This window comes from Arachis hypogaea, chromosome 16 (assembly GCF_003086295.3).
Source record: "Arachis hypogaea cultivar Tifrunner chromosome 16, arahy.Tifrunner.gnm2.J5K5, whole genome shotgun sequence".
Classification (NCBI taxonomy): Eukaryota; Viridiplantae; Streptophyta; class Magnoliopsida; order Fabales; family Fabaceae; genus Arachis; species Arachis hypogaea.
Genome location: NC_092051.1, coordinates 60,014,064 through 60,019,980, shown reverse-complemented (window position 1 = coordinate 60,019,980; position 5,917 = coordinate 60,014,064). Strand labels below are relative to the sequence as shown.

At 35.7% G+C, this 5,917-nt stretch overlaps 1 non-coding gene across 1 annotated transcript; it reads left to right on the top strand.

Moving 5' to 3' along the window:
* The first annotated feature begins 2,247 nt into the window (after nt 1–2,247).
* On the top strand, nt 2,248–2,355 carry LOC112759966 (small nucleolar RNA R71). The gene has a single exon (XR_003180426.1). It is a non-coding gene; the product is annotated as a small nucleolar RNA R71 (small nucleolar RNA).
* The last annotated feature ends 3,562 nt before the right edge of the window (nt 2,356–5,917 follow it).

The following is a 5,917-nucleotide window of genomic DNA, read 5'->3' as shown; positions in this document are numbered from 1 at the left end:
ACTGAACATCCCAGGAGGTCTTCCTCACCAGGATTCACGTCCTCCTCCTCCTCTATGGGTTCGGCCACACCAAGTAAGGTAATGGCCTTGACGTTAGGATTTTTGCCAGTAAAGATTTTCATAAAAACAGTCGCGTTGTAGATATAGTCTCTAAACTGACAGAAATCCCTTCGTACAAACGTTTTGGTTGTCACAAGTAACAAACCCCTTTGAAATTGATAACCGAGTATTCAAACCTCAGGTCGTCTTCTCAAGGAATTGCAGGGAGGTATGTTCTTATTATTGGTTATGAGTTTGTAAATTGGGGTTTTGGAAGTAAGGAGGGAATATGTTATATGACAAGTAAAATAAAATAATAATAATAAAATCTCTTGGCAAGGTATAAGAATTGGAATTCCTATCCTAGTTATCCTTGTCAAGTGTGAAGAGAATTGGGTTTTAATCCCACTTGGTCAGCCTTTATTAAACAAAGGAAGGTTAAGTGGACTGATTAGCTTGATTCTCAAGTCCTAGTCAACTCCTGTGGAGAGACTAGTGTTAGAGCAATCCTAGCTAAAGCAAAATCTGCCAATTTCAATCACTTGCTGAGTTTGATAACTCAAGTACTACCAATCACTTGACCAAAGCCAAAAGGGAGAAAAATATCTAAATTAAATTAAAAGCATCAATATAAGCAAAGCAATCTTAAATCTGAAAATACCTCGAATTGCATTAACAAAAGAAATTAAATTTGGCATAGATGTTCATAAATTAAGTTGAGAAAATAAATAAAAATAAAAAACCTGGGATTGAGAGTCACTCTTAAAACTAAGAGAAATCCTAAATCCTAATCCTAAGAGAGAGGAGAGAATCTCTCTCTCTAAAAACTACATCTACTCCTAAAATTGTAAATATGAGAGCCTTTTATGTATCGATGCATTCCCCCACTTTATAGCCTCTAATCTATGTTTTCTGGGCCGCAAACTGGGTCAAAAATAGCCTAGAATTCGCTGGAGAAGAATTCAAATATGCTGAATCCCGTCACTGCGACGCGGCCGCATGGAGCATGCGGTCGCGTCGCCTAGCGTCAGAGCAACTATGGCATATTATATTTCAAATCAAAGCCCCGGACGTTAGCTTTCCAACGCAACTATAACCGCGTTGTTTGGACCTCTATAGCTAAAGTTATAGCCGTTTGAGTGCGAAGAGGTCAGGCTGGACAGCTTAGCAATTTCTCCAACTTCTTGTATTCCTTCCACTTTTGCATGCTTCCTTTCCATCCTCTGAGCCATTCCTGCCCTATAATCTCTAAAAACACTTAACACACATATCAAGGCATCTAATGGTAATAAGAGAGGATTAATATTAGCAAATATAAGTCCAAAGAAACATGTTTTCAATCAAAGCACAAAATCAGGAAGGAAATATAAAACCATGCAAATATTATGAATAAGTGGGTAAAGAGTTGATAAAATCCACTCAATTGAGCACAAGATAAACCATAAAATAGTGGTTTATCAGGCCTTGCACTCTCTTTTTGGATTCTCTTCTGTATTGCTTGGGAGAGTACTAGGAGGAGTTTCAGTAACTCTTTTACTCAGTTGGACCACTTGTGCCTCCAAATTTCTAATGGAGGACCTTGTTTCATTCATGAAACTTAGAGTGGCCTTAGATAGATCAGAGACTATATTTGCTAAGCTAGATGGATTCTGCTCAGAATTCTCTGTCTGTTGCTGAGTGGATGATGGAAAAGGCTTGCTATTGCTAAACCTGTTTCTTCCACCATTATTAAAGCCTTGTTGAGGCTTTTGTTGATCCTTCCATGAGAAATTTGGATGATTTCTCCATGAGGGATTATAGGTATTCCCATAGGGTTCCCCCATGTAATTCACCTCCGCTATTGCAGGATTCTCAGGATCATAAGCTTCTTCTTCAGAAGATGCCTCTTGAGTACTATTGGATGCAGCTTGCAATCCATTCAGACTCTGAGAAATCATATTGACTTGTTGAGTCAATATTTTATTCTGAGCCAATATGGCATTTAGAGTATCAATTTCAAAAACTCCCTTCCTCTGAGGAATCCCATTACTCACAGGATTCCTTTCAGAAGTGTACATGAACTGGTGATTTGTAACCATATCAATGAGTTCTTGAGCTTCTGCAGGTGTTTTCTTTAGGTGAATGGATCCACCTACAAGAATGGTCCAATGACATCTTTGATAGTTCAGACAGACCATCATAGAATATATCCAGGATGGTCCATTCTGAAAGCATGTTAGAAGGACACTTTTTGGTCAGTTCTTTGTATCTCTCCCAAGCTTCATAGAGGGATTCACCTTCTTTTTGTCTGAAGGTTTAAACATCCACTCTAAGCTTGTTAAGCTTTTGAGGAGGAAAGAACTTGGCTAAGAAATCTGTGACCAGCTTATCCCAAGAGTTCAGGCTATCTTTAGGTTGAGAGTCCAACCATATTCTAGCTCTGTCTCTTACAGCAAATGGGAAAAGCATAAGCCTGTAGACCTCGGAGTCAACCCCATTGGTCTTAACAGTATCACAGATCTGCAAGAACTCAGTTAAGAACTGAAAAAGATCTTCTAATGGAAGTCCATGAAACTTGCAATTCTGTTGCATCAGAGAAACTAGTTGAGGCTTTAGCTTAAAATTGTTTGCTCCAATGGTAGGGATTGAGATGCTTCTTCCATGTAAGTTGGAATTTGGTGCAGTAAAGTTACCAAGCATCTTTCTTGCATTGTTATTATTTTTGGCCATGTCTCCTTCTTTTTTGAAATTTTCAGTCAGATTTTCTCCAGAGAGTTGTGCTTTAGCTTCCCTTAGCTTCCTCTTCAGAGTCCTTTCAGGTTCAGGATCAGCTTCAACAAGAATGTTCTTATCCTTGTTCCTGTTCATATGAAAAAGAAGAGAACACAAAAGAAAATATGAAATCCTCTATGTCACAGTATAGAGATTCCTTATGTAAGTATAAGAAGAGAAGAGTAGCAAAAGAAAAAGATAAGAATCCAAACACAGGGAGAGGAGTTGGTTCGAAGTTTTGAGTGAAAGAGGGGTATTAGTAGATAAATAAATAAATAGAAGGGGATGAGAGATAAGAGAATTCAAAAATTAAATAAAATAAAATAAAAATATTTTTGTTTTTAATTTAAAATTAAAGTTAGAATTCGAAAATAAGAAAAGAAATAAAATTAAAATTAAAATTTAAAATAATTAGTTAATTAAAAAGGAATTTTGAAAAAGAGGAAGGTGATTTTTGAAAATTAGAGAGAGAAAATTAGTTAGGTAGTTTTGAAAAAGATAAGAATAAAACAAGATAAGATTAGTTTGAAAAGGATTTGAAAATCAATTTTAAAAAGATAAGAGTTTAGAAAAGATTTTGAAATTAATTTTGAAAAAGATGTGATTGAAACTTATTTTGAAAAAGATTTGAAAAAGAAATTTTAAGATATTTGATTTTGAAAATTAAATTTGATTACTTGACTAACAAGAAATAAAAAGATACGAATTTAAAATTTAAAGATTGAACCTTTCTTAATAGGCAAGTAACAAACTTAAAATTTTTTGAATCAATCACATTAATTGTTAGTAAAGATTTTGAAATTATGAACAAGATAAGAAAAAGATTTTTGAGAATCAAATTGAAATTTTCGAAAATATAAAAGAAAAAGTGAAAAAGATTTGATTTTTGAGAAAGATTTGAAAAAGATAGAATTTTTAAATTGAAAATTTGATTTGACTCATAAGAAACAACTAGATTTTAAAAATTTTTGAAAAAGTCAAGTAAAAATATTTGAATTTTATGAGAAGAAAAGGGAAAGATATTTTTTTGATTTTTGAATTTTTAATGATGGAAGAGAAAAACATGAAAAAGACTCGATGCATGAAAGTTTTGGATCAAAACAAATGATGCATTCAAGAACACTATGGTAGTCAACGGGAAGATGGGTGCAAGAACAAGGTTTGGGACCCCGGAATTCATTTCAACAATCAAAACTCTTGGGGCCTTGTCATCTACCTAAGCTTACTTGAAGCCCTTGTGCGCCTAATTTGGGATCCCGGTGGACATTGGAGATGCAAGCAATGGTGGGAATTCAAGGATGAATTCAAGTATAAACCACCCTAGCAAGGACCCCCACCAAATGTCCAACTTAAGGACTTAAACTAAAAGTGCTAGGTGGGAGACACCCTACCATTGTAAACTCTTTCCAACCTCTTTTAGGCTTGGTTAATAAGTGATTTGAGTTACCATTGTAGGTAGTTTTTGTTATTTTCTATACTCTTATGTATTTTGCTTTTATTGATAGGTTGTTTGTTGCATTCATGCTTTGATTAGAATATTTGTTGTTAGATTGCATTTGGTTTGTTGTATAAGTTTTATTTTTAGTATGTTTGAAAATGTTTCAAAAACTAGAAAGATTTGTTGTTAAATTTGATTTGTGGTTGCTTTATAATGTTTATAGGTTAGGAGAGTGTTAAATTCTATTTTTATGCTTCTTAAAAAAAAAGGAAGCATCCGCGCGCAAGCGTGCTGTGCGCGCGCGCACCGGTGGTGCATATCACACTCCTGGTACAAAAACCAGAGAGTTGTGCCAAAGTTGTGCCTACTCCATGTTCGCGACCCACGCGCAAGCGTGCATGACGCGTACGCGTCGGTCGCCATCTTCACATCCGCGCGTATGCGTGCTATGCGCGTACGCATCGCTTGTCCCACCCGCGCCCCCACGCGCACGCATGCTGTGCGCGTACGTGTCGCCCTCCGCGCCCTGTTTTTCCCCTGTTCTGCCGTGTTTTCTTTCTCCCTTCTTCTCTTCTTTTCCTTCTAGTTTCTTCCTCTTTCTTTTTCCTTCTTTCTTCCTTTCTTACTTTCTTTCCTTTCTTCTTTTCTTTTCAAAATTCCACTTTTTATTCTTCTTATTTCCATTTTCTTCTACATGTTGCATTTCAATATTATCTCCCATTGAATTTTAATTTTGTTTTTATAGCTTGTTCATGTTTTCTTTTCTAAGTTCTTGTTTTAATAATGGTGTTGGATTCTTATATTCAATTTTTGAGAATTTCTTGGTTAATCTTGGTGTTTTGTGACTTGTTTGACATTAATTGTAATATTTGTTCCACATACAAGATTAGTGCTTTAGTCCTTCCTAATTCATTATTCTTTGTTTTTGTACTTCATTATCATTGAGTTAGGATGAGACCAAATGCTCTCACGCTTATCACTAATCTTGTTTGTGTCAATTCCTAATTAAACTTGATGCTCCTAAGTGTTCTTCATGCTTTAACTTTGTTCTTGCATCAAGTATTAGTTGATATGCCCTTTGCATATATTGCTTTCTCACTCACATGCGTAGCTAACATGTAGTGAGAACCTTAATCTTGTTTGGCAATAGCCCCCGCCTATGTTCTACTTGCTTTTCTATCTTTGTTGTAGGCTTAATTCTCTTTCTTTTTCTTTCCTTTTAGGTTGGCTCCCAAAAGAAAGAAATGGAAAAGCTTCTAAAGGGGCAATAAACAAGTTCACTCGGACAACCTTTTGAAGGAGCTCATCAATTGTAGCAACCCGTCCACCTTGCTCTTCTTTGCATGCACTGACGACGGTGCAAATTTCTAAGTGTGGGGAGGTCGTTCGACCGATCTCCATGGGTAACAATTTCCTTTTTCAACACCAATTCTTGATTTTCTTTGTTAGTTAGTTGTTGCATTGCATGATAGGTTGCATGTTAGTTAGAATTTATACATATTTCACCATTTCTTTTTATGTTAGGACTACTTGGTTAGGGTGATGATTTCTTTTCCAAGAAAACTGTTTTTAGGGCACCCTACCAATTTGAAAAAAAAATTGTTGAACTTGCTCGAAGAATTTATTTTGGAACATGTTTTTTGAGCTAAGAACACAAGCATGTGAGTTTTGAGCCCAATTGTGTGGTTA